The sequence below is a fragment of the Triturus cristatus genome, chromosome 12, assembly GCF_964204655.1.
Source record: "Triturus cristatus chromosome 12, aTriCri1.1, whole genome shotgun sequence".
NCBI lineage: Eukaryota > Metazoa > Chordata > Amphibia > Caudata > Salamandridae > Triturus > Triturus cristatus.
In genome coordinates, this window is record NC_140595.1 from 294201186 (window position 1) to 294220905 (window position 19720).

Sequence of the window (19720 nt, forward strand, 5' to 3'; positions counted from 1 at the left end):
CCCCCACCGCTCTGGAGCTGGGAGGAGGGAAGGTGGCGGTGCCCTCCACATGTGATGATGCTGGCCCAGATCTGCTTCTGGAGAGCGGGGCCCTGGTGTCTGCTTTCCCGTCCTGCTTTACAGCAATCCGGGCTGGGGGAAGGGAGGTGCCGAATAAGGAACAGGTGAATTGCTTCATGAAGGAACAGAGAAGGCATAAAATGATGTTCGAGGAAAGGGAGTAAATTAGGGAAAGGGAGGGATGGTGAATTAGGGACCGATGAAGATGCTTAATTAGGGAAGCTGCGAGATGCTTAATTACGTGCCAAGAAACAGCGTAACCAGGGAATGGAACAAGGGTGATACCTAATAAGATTGGGGGACATGGTGAATGATGGGCAATGCAAGATGTCGCACTTGGAACCGTTGAAGGGAGCACTGCAGTGGGGACCAAGGGAGTGATGAATTAGAGATGAGAGACGCCGCATTAGGGATCAGGGGACATGATACTTAAGGGACTTGGTGAGTTGAGGACCACGTATACTCTGCATGAGAAAAAAAGTGAGCTGCTTAATAACGGGCGGGGAGTCTTAACAGGAAACACAGAAGATGCTTAATTAGGAACCAGAGGGGTGTTGGTTTAGAGCCCCTGGCAGATGGTGGCTTGGGTATAAAGCAATATGTTAAATTAGGGCCCCTGGGAGATGGTGGTTTAGGTAAAAAGCAAGTTGTTAAATTAGGGAGATAGTGGCTAATGTATAAAGCAAGATGTTAAATTAGGGAGATGGTGGCTAAGGTATAAAGCAATATGTTAAATTAGGGCCCCTGGGAGATGGTGGCTTGGGTAAAAAGCAAGATGTTAAATTAGGGAGATGGTGGCTTATGTATAAAGCAAGATGTTAAATTAGGGAGATGGTGGCTAAGGTATAAAGCAATATGTTAAATTAGGGCACCTTGGAGATGGTGGCTTGGGTAAAAAGCAAGATGTTAAATTAGGGAGATAGTGGCTTAGGTATAAATCAAGATGTTAAATTAGGGCGATGGTGGCTTAGGTATAAAGCAAGATGTTAAATTAGGGCGATGGTGGCTTAGGTATAAAGCAAGATGTTAAATTAGGGAGATGGTGGCTTATGTATAAAGCAAGATGTTAAATTAGGGCGATGGTGGCTTAGGTATAAAGTAACATGTTAAATTTGGGAGATGGTGGCTCAGGTATAAAACAATATGATAAATTAGGGAGATGGTGGCTTATGTATAAAGCAAGATGTTAAATTAGGGACCAGGGAGATGGCGGCTTGCGTATAAAGCAAGATGTTAAAATAGGGACCAGGAAGGTGGTGGCTTGGGTATAAAGCAATATGTTAAATTAGGGAGATGGTGGCTTATTTATAAAGCAAGATGTAAAATTAGGGAGATGGTGGTTTAGGTATAAAGCAAGATGTTACATTAGAGAGATGATGGCTTAGGTATAAAGCAAGATGCTAAATTAGGGAGATGGTGGCTTAGGTATAAAGCAAGATGTTGAAATATTGACCAGGGTAGATGGTACATTAGGCACAAGGAGAGTTGGAAATCAAGGACCATATAAAGTGTTGAATTAAAGAACACATGAGATAATTAGTTAGGAATCAAGGCAGTTGTTTCTTTAAGGACTACGGAAATGCTTAAGTAGGGAACAGCTAAGACGCTGAATCAGGGAAAAAATATAATACTTATTTAGGGACACATGAAATAACAAGTTAGTCACAAGGGATAATAGTGAATTAGGAACCAAGTGAGGTGCTGCTCTGAGAACCGATGTGACGCTGAATTAGAGATCATGGGAGATGGCGATTTAGGGACAACAGGAGATTGTGCTTTAGGGACCAGGGGAGATGGTGATTTAGGAACAAGATGTACTGGACGAAATAAAAACGAGGTAACATGCTTAAGTAGGGACTGAGGAAAATGCTTAATTAGGGATCTATGGAAATAGGTAATTAGGCATCGAGGGAGATGCTTAGTTTGATAACAAGTAAGATACTCAATTAGAGACCCATGGAGAAATGTAATTATGGACATAAAATGATGCTTAGTTAGGGAACACGCAAGATGCTTAATTAGGGAACTAGTCTTATGTTTAACTATGGAAGCAGTAAGATGCTTAAATAGGGCCGGTGGGGATGGTAAGTTAGAGGTAATGTGAGTTGGCTGAATTAATAGCCATGTAAGATGTTGAATCAGGGAATACGTGAGATGCTCTATTAGCGATCTAGAGAGATGCTTAATTACGGACACATGGAATACATAATTAGAGAGCAAGTATGAGGCATAATTAGGGACAGGTGGAGATGGTAAATTAGATTGGAGCCATAACATTCAACTGGGAACCAGGGTCGTTGCATTTCAGATCAGGAAAATGCTATATTACATAATTAGAGACCACCAGAGATGCTGGATTAGGAATAATTAGAAGTGCTTCATTAGTGACTGTACAGGTTCTTCACTGGGGACCAGTAGCGATGGCCAATTAGGGACGACAAGAGATGTTCAAAGACGAAACAAGGAGAAAACGAATGAGGGTCAAAGTGAGATGCTGAATGATAGAAGAGGGGAGGTGCAGACTTAAGAGTCAAGGGAGATTTTTAAATGAGGGCAGGGATGTTTCTAGAAACGTTCGAAAAAAAGTATGTTTATGGGATTTATAAAGCTCATGGCTGCCCAAGGACTTCCCAGCGCTGCGGAGAGGAGGTGATAGTGAGAGGATTTATTAGGTCACCATGGGAACAGCCATGTCTTTAGTTTTTTTTCTGAAGCTGTGTCAATCTTTTAGCAGTCTAATTTCCTTGGACATGGAATTCCAGAGCTTCGGAACCAGGTATGAGAATGATCTTGCTCCCCATCTTGACCTTTTTATCCTCAACGTCTTTATGAGATGGACGCCATGTTAATTTTCTCCTCGAAATACTTGGCCTGTGCTAGTTTGCTTTCATTGTGATAGTGTCTAATGACCTTCTTATACTGGAACTTGAGGTCGGGGGTCATAAGTTTTCCTCCAATTTCTTTCAATATTCTTGCATGTTTTCCTCAAGGAGGCTAAATGAGTATTGAACCATGCTTGCTGTTCTTTTAAAAGTGCGATGTGCTCTTGGTCTAACTTTCTGAAGACATTGGTCAGCTGCTTGGTTGATCTAATCTGACAAGATCATATCAGCCTCATCCAGATTTCCTGTTAGGACAGGGATGGAGAATTCTAGTGAATTGACCATGCTGTCCGGTATGAGTCTTGGCCTTTTCCTACATGAATTCACAGTGCTATTGGATATCGTTTGTGTATGTATTTTTATCAATGAAAACAGGATGATGATGATGAAGTAGCTTTCATCATTGAGAAAATCGGTTATCCCCTCCTTGTCTTGTCCTCCAAAATTCAACTTTCTAATTAGCTAAAACCTGAGACCTTTCATTTTCAAACCACAACGCAAATACTAGCAGCATTTCGAGGTTCAGAGTAGAGAGGTCTTAAAGCTGCAGTGATTGCGGCAAAGGCTCGAAGACGCTGAATGATAGAAGAGGGGAGGTGCAGACTTAAGAGTCAAGGGAGATTTTTAAATGAGGGCAGGGATGTTTCTAGAAACGTTCGAAAAAAAGTATGTTTATGGGATTTATAAAGCTCATGGCTGCCCATGGCTGCCCAAGGATCTACATAGTGTCCATCAAAGAGAAGGAAGCAAAAACAAATCTTTGCACAAGATCTGCAGTCCAGGAACCTAATCTGTTAACACCTAAACCAAAAAAAGGTGCTTGATGGAAAGCAAACATAGGACAATGGGTCATAGGAATGTCTGGGTCAAAGGATTATCTAGAAGGTAAAGTACAAAAAATCAGTCAGCATTTTATACAAATCTGTGGTTAACTCTATACGACCCTTATACTGCAGATCCACAGGTGTCCCCACAAGCTATGGACACCATATGGAAGGGATGCAGTCAGTCCTGCAAACAGCATAGCATGTAGAGATGGGTTCAGCTTTTGAGTCACTGGAGACATTATCAGAGGAAAGAGAACCTAGCAAATGTATTGGCACTGAGATCCTGAAATTTTACTCGCTGAAAAACTGCCAATTTCCTAGCGTTTTCACCAAACTCAGATTTTCCTTGAAAGATAAGTGTAAAGCAATGCTACTGCCTTCGTGGATAACGTTTCTCTGTATACACAGGGTGTCATACCTCTTCTATCTTCTGCTCAGACACAAATATATGATACAGATTGCGAACATCGGAAATCAAGTACCATGCAGCCTACTAATCATGGTCCCCTACATTTTCAGTTTGAAAACAAGTGATATTCTGCCCAGTAACTACTTGTCTGAACCGCTTTCAGAGGGCCATGGGGCAAGCAGGACCTACTGGGCCCAACTGCGTTGGCTGTGGCCTCACTCCTGAAGATCCCGTGGGTCCAGAGCATCTGGGCCAAGTACTACCCTTTCAGCACTTGACTTTCATTGGTAACACGGGTCAAGCAGTCCAAAGCTTCTCCGGGTAGACATAGGTGCAATGTGCACACAGACTCACAACTCAAAAACATGCGTAGCAATCCAAATAAATGAATGTCCAGCTATATACTTGCTTTTATGAAAAAAATAGTATGTATATACAAGTTCAAAGTGAAATACTGCACACAACAAATAAAACAGACAGTCTTCATCAGGCCAGCACTCTAGCATTGTACAGGTATGTCCCTGAGTCTCACGTCCCTGTCTAAGGACTGTGGTCCTCCCAATGGCGGCTGGTGACATGATTAAGTGGTGTGGCAAGAAAATCTATTATTCTGACACACTGGCAGGCACTGTGAGAAACCAGCAATGCCTTTAGGGTCAACGCCAAATCTCTCAATGATGGCTCATTATAAACAGTGTTCATAACGGACCACAACTCAGAGCTCTGTTGTTGAGGTAGAAGACAGAGCAAGTTTCTAATAGTGGCTGTCAATGGGTCATAAAGTTCAAAATAAAATGTGTACCTCCTCTGGTCTTCGTGTTCTTGCAGTCCGTCCGAGCACGTGGTCTGAGAGTCAACTTCCCTAACCAATACAGAAGGTACTCTCATGCTGTTAGTAATGTTAAGCAGCATGACAGAAGCAACAGGATTGGTTGAAGCGGTCTGGCTTGACGCTCCTCTAGGCACTGGGGACCTGTGCCTGCTCCCCAACCTGGCTGTCTAAGCCAGATTGGGTTGGAGAGGTTTAAAGTGCACATGTCAGGGTGGTCGTTGCAAGACAGCCAGCCAAAATTACATGCACATTTTATATTGGAGTTGTCACTACTCCTACCCTGCTGCCAATCAGCAGCAATGGCCCGCCCTACCATCACACTTGACTTGAGTTGGGAGCAGTGACAATTAAAATGAGAATACATCAAATGTATTATCATTTTATTTATTACCTTTGCTGCGTTCGCAGCAGGGGGACGATGCTCCTCTGCTCGAATGGAGGAGCTGTCACTGGGTTGTTCGCATTCATGTGAGGCAACATTCAGGTTAGGCCCCACTAGAAAGTACAAGTCTTAGAAGTTCCACAATGGCTTTTTTTAAAAGTTTTTGTGTCCCAGTGGCATACACTTTTAGTCAAAGCAAGTTTCCCCAGAGGCTCAGTGGCCCGGTAATCAGTCATACTCGCTGTCACTGCAGCTGGGGTTCAGCAAGGCTGGGCGTGATAGCGGCAAGCGGAAGTCTGTATGCTTCCGGTGACTGAATTGATGCTCTACTTCAACGGTCACAACCAGCTGCCCTTCATGGTCGCCCGCTGCTCCAGGACAATGACCCTCTCTCTTTACCACGACCCCCACTTGACATAAGGGAGTCTCAAACAGCAACACTCAATTGCCCGGCCCAATTGGTACAACAGTCATCAATCTTTACCATGGACCCCACCTTGCATACAGGGGTTGCGAAAGTCAGCACTTTCAAAATATGCCTGACACCTCTCACCAACATCATCTGATCACAAGACATCACCCTCATCTCATACACCAATGACACCCAACTCATCCTCTCCCTGATGGACAGCTCTCCCTGATAGACAGGACAAACACCACCAGAACCAACTTCACCAACTGCATGACTATGGTAGCAGACTGGATGTGAATAAACTGGCAGAAACTCAACTTCGACAATACAGAAATACTGGTCTTTGGCAACAAGACCTCCCCTATAGGATTCCACCTGGTGGCTGTAAGAGCTAGGAACAACACCCACACTCACACACCATGCAAGAAATGGATTAGTTACTTACCTGTAATCCTAGTTCTCATCCAGGGGTATAGACATCAAAGTCATAATCTATGAATAATCCCCACCCACGTGCGGGATCCCGGAGCATATAGAAAATACATATATATACATATATATGCATATGTGAAAACATATACATGCAGCCTAAAATGTTTCAAACATGGCAAAAAATTCTGAAATTACATAGGTTTGCATTGTAGTACCCCTAACCCATAAGGAAAAAAGGAAGCACTAAACCAATTGTCACACAACAATGCTTTATTGCCATAAAGCAAACTTGTAATTGCAGGCATTTGCCTGTAGGCTGCAGTAGATTATCAAGAAAACAAAGAAAACTGACACCTTGCCTTTAAGGCATTAGAGTAGGGGGACCATGCTTTTAAGACCTACAGGAGACCCCTTGCTCCCATGATGCACCACAGGTGACAGTTAGGTCAGTTATTTTTGACGGTGTACACGCACCTGAGTAGATCTGCAATCAATAAACAATAACTTCAGGAGAATGCTCGTCCGGGGAGGTGGGTGGGTCGCTTATGACTTTGATGAGTATACCCCTGGATGAAAACTAGGATTACAGCTAAGTAACTAATCCTTCTCATCCAGGGGATACTCATCAATAGTCATAATCTATGAATAGAGTAGCAAGCCCATACCCTAAATCTTGCGGACGAGCAATAAAGCATCTAGAACATGCATTAAAATCACATTCGCATAGAAGTTATGCAAACAAATTCCTCAAAGAGGTCTGTCCCACCTGGGCGTCGGCCTGTGCGTCTGAATCTAGGCAATAATGGCGTGTAAAGGTATGTATAGAGCGCCATGTAGCCGCTTTTCAAATTTCAGAAATGGGAACATTGCGAAGGAGAGCTACAGTAGAAGCTTTCCCTCTCGTAGAGTGTGCTCTTGGTCTAACCTGCAGAACCTTGTGAGACAGTTGATAAGACAAGGCTATGTAGGAAACAATCCATCTAGAAATAGACCTTTTGGAAGCAGCCAGCCCGGTATTTGTTGGACCGTAATTGACAAAGAGCCTGTCCGACTTTCTAAGCGAAAGGGTTTTAGCAAGATAAAATTTCAATACCCTCCGGAGGTCTAGAGAATGTAAAGCTCTCTCCGGGGGAGTGGTTGGCTGAGGAAAGAAAGTGGGCAGCGTGATAACCTGATTAATGTGGAAATCCGAGACCACCTTGGGCAGGAAGCTCGGATGAGTACGTAGTACCTCTCTATTGGCATGGAAAACCGTGTAAGGTTCGTTGCAGCACAGGGCCTGAATCTCACTTACCCTGTGGGCAGAAGTGATGGCTACTAAGAAGGCAGCCTTCCAGGTCAGATGCTGCAAGGATGCCTTATGAATAGGTTCGAAAGGAGCTCCCATCAACTTAGAGAGAACGATGTTGAGTTCCCAGGGAGGGGAAGGAGACCTCACTGGTGGAAATACTTTTTTAAGCCCTTCTAGGAAATCTTTGACTACCGGCATCTGGAAGAATGAGGCCTGGGTAGGAGATTTTCTATAAGCTGTGATAGCAGCTAAGTGGACTCTGATAGAAGTATACTTTAAACCAGACTTTGCCAAGTGCAATAAGTAGGGGAGAATAACCTGTTCTTGACCCTGGATTGGATCAAGGGCGTTATCTCTACACCAAATGTAGAACCTCTTCCACTTGAAGGCATAAGACTTCCTAGTGGAGGGCCTTTTTGCTTCTCGAAGAATGTTCATACAGTCCGCCGGAAGATCTAAATGTCCGTACTTGATGACTTCAGGAGCCATGCCGCCAAGCGAAGGGAGGGGAGGTTGGGATGGAACACTCTCCCCTGGTTCTTGGTCAGTAAGTCCAGCAGGCAAGGCAATCTCTGGTGTGGCACCTCTGACAGCTGGAGGAGATCCGGATACCACCACTGGCGGGGCCACTCCGGAGCTATTAGGATCATCCTTGCTCTGGCCCTGTAGAATTTCTGTATGACCGCTGGGATGAGAGGGAGAGGAGGAAAAGCGAACAGCAATGTCTGCGACCAGCTGATCAAAAGTGCGTTCCCCTGTGATCCCTGTTGGGGAAACCTGGAGGCGAAGACGGGCCATTTTTTGTTTGCCACGTCTGCGAAAAGATCGATGTCTGGTACTCCCCACTGCCGGAAGATCTCTTGGGCGACGTCTTCGTTGAGCACCCAGTCGTGCGCTTCTACGAAGTCTCTGCTGAGGCCGTCTGCCTGCATGTTCAGGGTTCCTGGCAGGTGTACTGCGATGATTGAAAGACCTTTCGCCAGTAGCCATTGCCAAATGGACTGAGCTTCCAGAGACAGGACTCGTGCCTTGGTGCCTCCCTGCTTGTTCAGATAGAACATAGTTGTTGTGTTGTCTGTCTGAATCTGAACGTGGCTGGTTTGGATAGAAGGATACAGGGATTTGAGAGCCAGATGGACTGCTCGTAGCTCCAAAAAATGTATGTGATAAGTTCTTTCGGTAGTGGACCAGAGACCATGTACCTGAAGCTGGCCCATATGAGCACCCCAGCCCTGCATGGAGGCATCTGTGACCACTGTCTGTGTCGGAGGCGTCTGATGGAAGGGGACGCCTTGAAGCAGATGGGAGCGTTTCATCCACCATCTGATGAAGTCTCTGGCGGCTTGTTGAAGAGAGACCAGATCTTCCCAGCGACCTGACCTCTGCGACCACTGATCCTCTAGCGCTTGTTGTAGAGGACGCATGTGAAGGCGTGCATCTGGCACAATGTAAATGCACGAAGCCATCGACCCCAGAAGTGAAGACACTTGCCTGGCTGTGGGGAATGCAGTGTTGAGAAGCGTGTGGCATTTCTGAAGCATGGATAATAACCTATTCCGAAGGACACACGCTTGCCTTTGCGGAGTCCAGAGAGGTGCCCAGGTAGTGAATCCGCTGAGTGGGATTGAGGACCGACTTTTTGTAGTTGACTTGTAATCCCAATGACTGTAGTAGATTGAGGCAGAACGAGAGATGGCTCTGGAGTAGAACAGGACTGGTACTCTTCAGTAGCCAGTCGTCTAGATAGGGATAGACGAAGATCTTCCGCTTGCGGAGGAAGGCAGCTACCACCGCCATACACTTCGAGAATGTCCGTGGGGCGGATTTGAGGCCAAACGGCAGAACTCTGTACTGGTAGTGTTGATGAGAGATCTGAAACCTGAGGAATTTTTGATGTTTCACTGAGACAGGAATATGAAGAAAGCCGTCCTGCAGGTCGATGGCACACATCCAGTCTCCCTGGTGAAGATGCGGGAAGATTTGATGCAGGGCTAGCATTCTGAACTTTTCCTTCTTGACAAATCCGTTGAGCAGACGCAGGTCGAGGATGGGTCTGTACTCTTTGACTACTCCTCGCTTTTGAACTAGAAAATAGCGGGAGTATACTCCTTGATTTCTTTGCAGGGGTGGTACTTCCTCTATGGTGTTCTTGGAGCGGAGAGTATCTACTTCGTCCAGTAAAAGCCGATTTTGAATTTGAGGAAGGTGCTGCTTCCGTGGGGGTACTTGCGGAGGGGGAGACTTGAACCTCAGCAAGTAGCCATGCTGTACAATATAAAGTACCCATTTGTCTCTTGTAATGGCTTCCCACTCTTCCAGGTGAAAACTGATACTTCCTCCTACCGGAGTGGCGAACGGGCGCAGAGGAAGTAAGACCTCACTGTTTGGAAGGCTGCTTGGTGGAGGACTGTTGCTGTTTGGTGTTCCCTCTCCCTCTGCCACGACCCCTTTGTTGGAATTGGGGCCTCTGTTGGTTCTGAGAGGACCATTGAGGTGTTTGAACACGCTGATGAAAGGGGCGCTTGTCGCCCTGATGAAAGCGCTTCCGATATTCCTTGCGCTTCTCCAGTCCAACAGCCTTAACGGTGTCCATCTCTGCTTTCATTTTGTTCATTTGGTCATCAGCGTGAGCACCAAATAAGGACGAACCGTTAAAAGGCAAATTAAGAATTTTATTTTGAGCATCGGGCTTGAGGCCCATTAGCCTCAGCCAGGCTGAACGTCGAGAGCATACACCATGGGAGTATCCATGTGCGGCGAGGTCCGAAGCATCCGCAGCCGCACTTATGATCTGATTGGCTACAAGCCCACCTTCAAGGAGAATCTCGTTGAAATCCTGTCTGTCTTCCCTTGGAAGTTTTTCAGCGAATCTGGAGAGTGAATCCCAAAGTGAACGATCATAACGCCCCAGAAGAGCTGAAGCACTCGCCACTTTCATGTATGAAGCAGAAGTGTTGCACATCTTCCTGCCATAGGAATCCATTTGCTTACTGTCTTTCTCCGGGGGGACAGAAGAGAAAACAGACGCAGAGTGGGACTTCATGGCAGCCGCCACAATACCTGAGTCCGCTGGCGGGTCCGCTCTTAGGAATAAGGGATCCTCGGCAGGAGCCTTATACTTCTTGGCGATCCTTGAAGGCACAGTGCCCACCGTAGCAGGAGTGAGAAATGTGGCCATAGCTGGCTCCAACAGCCCTGGCACCAACGGTAGCAAAGGTCTGGGCACTGAACGGTGATGTAAAGTATCAAACATAATTGATGTGGGAACAACAGGGGTGTGCAATGTGATGTTCAATTTCTGCGCACCTCTACCCAGGACCTCAGAGAAAGTAGCGATGTCATCAATAGGAGACACTCGTGATGGCGGAGTGGAGGAAAAGGTCGGAGAATAGTCCCGTACCGAGGACCTTGTGGAGGAAGACCAGGTGGGCGATCTGGTGCGTCGCCTCTCGTGGAGACGGTCACTGTGATGAGCCCTGGACCGTGATCTGCGTTCAGAAGGAGATCTGGGCCTTCTGTGAGGAGAAGGAAGATTCCTGGATCGTGACCAGCATGGAGAAGGTGTCTTTGGCCTACCAGAGGAGACTTTCTTCTACGCGGAGAAATCCTGGAGGGCAAGTACGTGCAAGAATAGCCCGAGCCCGGACTTCTGCAGTCACCTGTACCCACATTCTCCAACCAGCGAGGTGAAAGTCCAAACTTCTCTGTAGCCTTAGGGGATTTCTCCGGAGAAATCTGTACAATATGTAGACCTGGAGATGATGATCGATCCCCTAATGAAGATCTAGATCTAATCTCCTCCGTGGCCGCTGCAGTTCGATCCCTCGACATCGAACGTCTCGATGTCGATGATGTTTGCGTCACCATCGGTGCTGATTGCTGGGAATGCCGCTCCGCTCTCGACGGTGGTCTCGACGCCGATCGCCTACGGTGAAGTGGAGACTTCGACGTCGACCTTCGTCGTCGAGCTGGTGACTTCGACGTCGACCTTCGCCGTCGAATTGGCGACTTTGACGTTGACCTTCGCCGTCGAGTTGGCGACTTTGATGTCGACCTTCGCCGGCGGTCCGGTGTTTTCGACGTCGATCTTCCATGACGTCGAGATGAGGCTGATCTCCACGACGTCAAATGCCTTGACGTCAATCGACCCACTTGCGGCGAGATGTACGTCGTCGCAGCTCTCGATGCTGACCCCCTCGAGGTCGGCGGAGAGTGTCTCGACGTCGATGGAAGCCTCGACATCGACGGAGACTGTCCGGATCTCATCGGACTAACAGCCTTCGAGCCCGAAGTGCTGTGCCTCGACGCCGACTTACTTGTATGCGGCGGAGAGTCTCGACGTCGAGATGGATCTCTTGACGCAGAAGCAGTCCTGGGTCTTTTAGATGGTGACTTCGATGTCGACGGCGAATCTCCTGGAACCTTGGTCTTCCTGGGATCAGGAGAGGTGGTATGTCGCTGTTTCTGAAGTCGTCTAGCTGAAGAGGGTGGTTTTAAGGATGAATGGTTGCCTTCACGACGGCTTCTTTCCTTCTCCAGCTGGGCATGTAGCTTTATGCGCTCTCTATCGCGCAGAGTGCGCCTGGAAAACTTCTGGCAGTAGGGGCACCGGTCAGGATTGTGTGAAGTTGGAAGACACACAATACACACAGAGTGTGGATCTGCCAGTGCCATCTTATTGCCACAGGAAGGGCATTTCCTGAATAAAGCAGGCATTCTGAAAAAAATAGAATATACTAAGGAAACCAGCAGAATAAGCTTTCAGGAGCCAGAAAACGTCGAATTTTCTGAGAAAATCTGAAGAGAAAAACTTTCAGTCAAAAAACTCAAGAGCTCAAGCTCCAGGATCCTCATAGAAGGAGCCGGAAAAAAGAACTGACCTAACTGTCACCTGTGGTGCATCATAGGAGCAAGGGGTCTCCTACAGGTCTTAAAGGCACGGTCCCCCTACTCTAATGCCTTAAAGGCAAGGTGTCAGTTTTCTTTGTTTTCTTGATACTCTACTGCAGCCTACAGGCAAATGCCTGCAATTACAAGTTTGCTTTATGGCAATAAAGCATTGTTGTGTGACAATTGGTTTAGTGCTTCCTTTTTTCCTTATGGGTTAGGGGTACTACAATGCAAACCTATGTAATTTCAGCATTTTTTGCCATGTTTGAAACATTTTAGGCTGCATGTATATGTTTTCACATATGCATATATATGTATAAATATGTATTTTCTATATGTTCCGGGATCCCGCACATGGGCGGGGATTATTCATAGATTGTGACTATTGATGAGTATCCCCTGGATGAGAACTAGGTATTATCCTAGATGACAAACTCAACATGATGGCTTAAGTCAACTCAGTGTGAAACTCTTGCTTCCACATCCTGCGCATGATGTGAAAGATCTTCAAGTGGTTGGCTCAGAGCACCAGATGGACCATCACACAAGTACTCATCACCAGCAAGCTAGACTACGGCAACACTGTCTATGCTGGAATTTCCAAACAACTCCTACATAGACTCTAGAATATCCAGAACACAGCCAGAAGACTCCCACTCTACTTCCCACGCCGCACCCACATCACTCTGCACCTCAGGAACTTCACTGGCTCCCCATTCACAATCACAGTCAAATTCAAACTTCTCACACACACATACAAAGCCCTACAAAACACAGGACCAGATTCCCCGAAAAGCCGCATGCACTTTCACCAAGCCACCTGACAACCATGCTTTGCCTCACTTGCACACACTCCCATCCACAAAAGCAAAACTGGAGGCCCCTCAGTCTCCTACATTGCACCCAAGACATGGAACGACCTCCCTCAACTCATCAGAGCCTCCGCCTCAATTCTAGAGTTCCACAAGAAGCAGAAGGTCTGGCTCTTCATTTAAGCACCTCTGGACCGCAGAGCTACACACCTTCCCGAGCACCTGGATACCCTCTTGGGTGATCAGTGCACTCTACAAATCAACATAACATACCACTCTGGAGGATGGGCCAATCAATGCAGCAGTCCTTAATCTTACCTCAGCCCCTACCGGGCATACGGGGGTCACTAACAGCAGCACTTTAGCGGAGGGCCGATTGGTGCAGTGGTCCTCAGTCTTCACTGGGTCCCACCTGGCACACAGGGTTCGCAAACAACAGCACTAGAGTGGACAGCCCATCTGTGCAACGGTCCTCAATCTTGACTGCAGCCCCCAACTGGCACTTGGAGTTTGCGAACAGCAATACCTAAGCAGATGGCTCAATTGGTGCAATGGTCCTCAATTTGGATCCAAATCTAACACTCTGCTTCAGCGATCCAGTAAACAGAACCCCCACAGAATCTTGCACCCTCTAGGCAGTCTCCTCCCCTGAGGGTTCTCTGGTTTCGGTAGGCAGACAGATGCTGGTGCTCCAATTTCCAGGGTGAGTGGTCTTGATTCTCGTGGGTAATGTCCTCTCGCCAGCAGGGAGACTAACAGACCTTCATTCCCAGTCCTGGTCACCATAGGCAAAAGTCAGGCTGAACATCTCCATGCTGATGTACAGCTCCAGTTTCATAATTTTGGGAAGCTCAAGCTCCTCTTTTTACAATCTATTTCAAGACATACATGTGATTTAGTTTCTTAGTCTTTGAAGTGCGTGTTTTGGGTGTTGCCTTTCTTTGAAGTGCCCACTCCTCTGCCCTGCCCTTTGTCCAGTAAGTAGTCCACTACATCTTTGACTCCAAACTCGATAGCCCCTCACAGAGGCCCAAAGAGGGACTACATGATCACACCTGGATGTCAGTCTCACTAATAAATGCTTATCAAAAGGTTATTAAGGCCCAGAGCACTATTTATTATGATTCCACTATCAGCTCTATCTCCTTCCTGAGATGTGCCCGGACCCACTGACCAGTGACCTTTTCAGAATCAAAGCACCCTTTTGAAGTGCACAAGGGAGCCTATCCTCCAGTGCGTGTGTCACACCCAGCTCTCAGGAATACAGCCAATCCACTAATCTGTCTGGGTTGGCTTCTCCATCTCCACAAGTCTTTCGCCATGCCCTGGGCTTCCAATCTGGAATTCATTAATACAAGGGTGGAGGGACTCTGGCTTTTTGTAAGGTCCGGCACACGCACCCCTACAGCTATGAGACCAAGGAGTGTGCAGTTCCTATGTGGGTATCTAGGTCTTGTAATGTGGTGAGCCAAGGGGAGTGCTCCTTTTAGGAGCAAGGGCCCTCACACACCCCCTGGGGTGTCATGCTTCATCATCGGGCCGTTCCTCATTGTACTGGCGCTGCAATGCTTTACTAGAGTTCTGTTCTTTTTTGCCAATGTGAATTGTGAGGCTGAGTGAGGACATATGAGTAGAATGGGTAAGTAAGGTGTGTATTAAAAATGGCTAAGGGAATCCAAAAGAAACCTTAATTTAATTATTGGGTCCCTTTGTCATGGTTAAAAAACATGAGTCAAGCATATAATAGAGGAAATGGTCTATTTTAGCTACAGTAAGTGTAAGTCAAAAGGTCAACATGTTTCATACCTATTACAGTCCCGGAGGATCGTGGCCTTTCGTCAGGACCACAAACCCTTATTCTACTCCAACAGGGATGGACAGGTAAAGTGTGTGAAAACCATGCCCTGTATACATGGATATTTAGTATATCTCCCGGGGACAGACCTAGATTTGGGAGAGCCAAGAGGGTACAAGGAAAAGATTAAAAACAGATATTCATGATAACATGCAAATAAAAAGTTGAGGAGAACCATCAGTGCTGTGGTGACACTATTCATAATTCGGGTAAGTGCATGCTCTTCACAGGCAAGCGAGCAAGCAGGATGGTGTATGCAATCACATATGTCATAAATTACGTTATTTATCTGGTGTGTTCGCCTTTAACCTAGCCATCACAGTATTCTGGAGGCAATGGGAACTGTTATGATTAATGCGCTTCATCAGGATCACGGAGCGGAACGGCTGTCACATAAAAACACACAAACGAGGGCGGACTACCCCATTGGGACATTGAGTGCAACCAAAGGTAGTGGGTAACTTACCCAGAACTTTCAAAACTTAGGGTCCCAGTCAGAGCATACGCTTTTGTGTATGCTGACGGTCCAGCAACTGAAACAAGCATTGGCATAGCCAATAGGTCTCGCCTTTGGGACCTTATAAATAAGTGTTTAGCCATGCAACAGTTGCATAACTAAATACTTATAAGGTCCCAAAAGCGAGACCTATTGGCTATGCCAAGCGGCCGTGCGGCCGCGAAAGTGATCGCGATCAAACATCAAAGCGGCCGATAAAGTGAAAGTAATCTCAGTCGAGCGGGGCGCGCACGCCCGCGCACATGCACTGTAGCTCTAGGCTGGCCTGGTAGCACTTTTTGGAGCCCTCTCAATAAGTCTCGCCAGACCAGCGCATGCGCTGGGTCAGGCGAGACCTAAAAAGCAGGAAGAAGCCATTCAATCTTCAACACTCAATTGTGTTGCCGCAAGGTGCTTGGCTTGGGCAGAGGGCCGTGGTGGTTAACTCGAGGTGTACGTTTCTGCTGCTTGTGCCGGGGTCTGGGGACAGGTAGAAAGCGGGGAAGAAAAAAAGGGGGGGGGGGGAGTTATATTTACAGTATCGGAGCTCGGTTCAGGCTTTCGACCTACCCCTTGCTCTGCTGGTTCCAGAGTAGAATTGCCATCAGTGTGGTCCCTAATCTACTACCTGGTTACGTCCAGATTCTAGAACGTAAGTGTGTAGTGCGTAAGGGGTGCATGCTGGGCACCATTTTGGAAGTGGTTTTTGTCCTACTGGGATGTAGGAAGGACTGTGGAGAGTTTAAAAAAAGAGTTTCTCCTATGGATTTCGCAGGAAACAGGGATTGGAAACTGGGAAGCTAGGTTGTTCCCATGCTGTGGTCGATGTGGGTTACTCATTACAATAAACTGTGCATTCATACATATCTAGATGCACCAACATACAAGGTACAAATCTTGCTTGTGAGAGGGTCGATGAGGACGTTATATTTTCCCCCCCTGTCTCCGTGCTCCCCTAACACTGTACCCACACATGTAGATCCGCGCAGACCGAGGAGGCAGGAGTTAATTCCGCTGGCTGCCTCTTGCCTCCAGGGACGTCACGGACAGCTGAGGCCTTGCCACCAATCAGACCACATAGAGGCGGGGTCATGGTCCCTAAAGGCGGAAGTCGCAGATAGGGAGAGCGCGTTATGCCGGGAGGAAGAGGAGGAGGAGAGAGACGCCGTGCCGCAGGAGACGACTCTGAAGGAGAGCAGAGAGGAGAAGGAGACCACGGGGAGCCCCGACCTTGCGGACCCGGATGAAGACGGCGGATCCGAATCCTGGACGGAGGAGTGGTGGACGCCCCCGGAGGATGCTGGAGAGCCGCCGCAGCTCCGGAGAGTTGCAGCTGACGCGGTACGTGGCTTGGGAGGGGGAACGGGGAGGGAGTAGAAGGGAGGGTCGTCGGGAATATTGGTTATGTTAAGGGATTCACTGAGTGCAATCACTGTGTGTGTGTGTGTGTGTGATTCCCCATTGTTTCCTACACTTCGCCCGATCCCTCACGACTGTATCACCCGCTCCACCCGTGTTCTTTCACCCCCTGCACTAAAACCAAGTTCCACCCCTATTCTGATATTGCACATTAGACGCTAAGCGGGGCACTCCATGGAAATCAGTCTGGAGACCTCATGTTTGGGCTTCTATCTGTCTTGATCCGCTGTATTCTCTTAGTCCACCTCATTTTCGTACTACGCACTCCTGTGGGCTCTTTAGCCGGTGAAGGGTTCTGTTCTGCTAAACCATTACCAGGACAAGGTGAAGTAACCGCTCCTCTCTTATGTTGCTTCTCTCCCTTGTTAGCCTCCCGGGACATCCACCCCTGAAAGACGAACCCCCAGAGGAGTGAGAAACGAAGGCCCCAGCTACCGCCAGGAGAGAAGATGACCCTTACAACCAGCTACAGTTGACCTTGTTAGTGTGCAACCAAATAAAGTGTACCACCATTGAGCCCAAAATCCAGCCTCCTCGCTTCTTCTTCCGCCTGTTCCTCTCACATTGCTATTGGTCACCAAGGTGCTGGAGCGTGAGCATGCAAAGCTGGTAAAGCGCACACTGGCCACCATATTCAGAGTAGGTCACGACCTGGTTGGAAGCGCTCCGTCCCAAGGGGCATATAGAAAGCCCATCTCCTAAGGTTTATTGGGGGACTGGGAAATTCGGAAATAGTTGGAAACTCGAGTGATCCAATATTAGGGTGGTTGCAGACTGCTTAGTTCAGTAAAGCCAGGTTATTCATCCATATCTCCGGTTGATCCATACGTACATCAGGGTACAGTCCTGTGTTTGGTGGAGTCAATGATGGCAGGGGGTTCTGCCAGATTAGCTTGCAGGGTGACGTGCGTCCCGTCTGTGACTAGGGAGATGGCAATGGGTCTAAATAATAGTTATTGCTCATGTGAATGCATCCCTTACATGGTTCACAGTAGAGTGGGGGCGTTCGGTGGTTTACTCAGGAGTTGTTTTTTGTGTGGGGTTGAGTGTAGTCAGGGTATGCGACACCCTACCATGTCCACATATGAGAGGGCTACGCTGTCCGGTCCCTGGTGGTGCCCACCACTACGTGATCATTCCAAACAACAGAGTATGAGGTGATACTAGTTATGTTATGTTATGTTACTGTTTGTTTTGTAGAGCGCTCAGCTGCTCCAAAGAGCGTCCCGGCGCTAAAAGTATGGTCCCTACAGTGTTACTTCACTCCATGGTATTTCGTCATTGAGACCATTGATGTGTGTGGAAAGGTGAAAGATCCATTGTTGTTCCCTACGGAATAAATCGTCACTGCGTATGTGTGTATGTGCCTCAATGACTGTCCAGCGGAGATCCTTGGGGGTATGTCCACTCTCAATGTAATGGGCGCTCATTTTGGTTGTGAGTCTCTTACATCTCACGTTGCTCCGGTGTTCAGTGATTCTTATCTTGACTGCCCTTGTTGTCATGTCTATATAGTGTTTTTTGCATGGATAGGTGATCATATACATTCAGCTCCTAGTATTACAGTTAGTATGTGATCTCAGAACCCATGATTTCAAAGTTTGGAAGTGGATTTCTTTTGAAGACTGTGTAGGTGTACAGACACTACATGATCCACATGGGTAGTGTTCCACTAGCGGGGGGAGACACAGAGTGTTTGTTGGGTTCCCTGTCTGTTAGTTTTTGGCCTTGTGTGTACAATGGTATCTTTGAGATTACTGGTGCATTTGAAGGCAAAGCATGGTTGGGCCAATGTCAAATACCCGGTGTTTAGATTTTACCAATGTTTTTTGATGATCTTCAGTATTTGATTGGATTGCGGACTGAAGGATGTAACACAGGTTAATACCTGACTCTCTGGATGCTCATATTGTTCTAACAGTCCTGCTCTGTTGTTATTCCTTGTTCTTTTGCAGACAGTTCTGACTACATGCAGGGATATTTTCGTGCAATCAGGCTTCATAGTGAGGGTTTCAGCTAGGTCTGTAAAGTCGCTAACTGAACTGCAATTGCGATGTAGACGCATGGATTGGCCAAAAGGCAGACTGTCTCTGTGGTGCTAAGGGTGGTGACTGTCATATCTTAACAAGCTATTACAGTCAGTCAGTTTTTTGTATGTAGATGTGCACAGCTTGCCTTCTCTCAGAATTATCTACAAATCAAGAAAAGGTAGGCGTATCGCTGAGATATGTTTGGTGAACCTCAGATACGGGTTCAAAGTATTGACCCATTTATAGAATCTTTCACATGTGTCTTCTGTGCCTTGCCACAGAAGCAGAATATCATCAATGAAGCGGCGCCAGATCAAGATGTTAGTGGAGAAGCGGGTTTGTCTCCCCCCAGATGTGTCGTTGTTCAAAGTCTGCCATTTAAAGACAGGCCAGACTTGGGGCGAAAGTGCTGCCCATGGATGTCCCCTGCATCTGGTGGTATAACTGATCCTCGAACTGAAAGAAATTCTCTTTCAGTGCGATGGTGGCACATTCAATGATGAAGCTCACTGGTGTGGCGATGACCACTCTTCTATTTGAAATGTGTTCTCTATCACTGCTAGTGTGGCATCCTGGGATATGTTGGTTTATAGAGCCTCGACATCCAGCGAGACTAGTAAATCAATCTGGATGTCATCGTCGGTGGCACCCAGTAAGTTGAGGACATCAGTGGCTTCTTTGGCAAAGAAAG

The 19720-nt window shown here is 47.2% G+C and overlaps 1 long non-coding RNA gene across 1 annotated transcript; it reads left to right on the plus strand.

Moving 5' to 3' along the window:
- Positions 1 to 32: 32 nt before the first annotated feature.
- Positions 33 to 17513, plus strand: LOC146775900 (uncharacterized). The gene is made up of 3 exons (XR_014972193.1): positions 33 to 164; positions 16616 to 16921; positions 17369 to 17513. It is a non-coding gene; the product is annotated as an uncharacterized LOC146775900 (long non-coding RNA).
- Positions 17514 to 19720: the final 2207 nt, after the last annotated feature.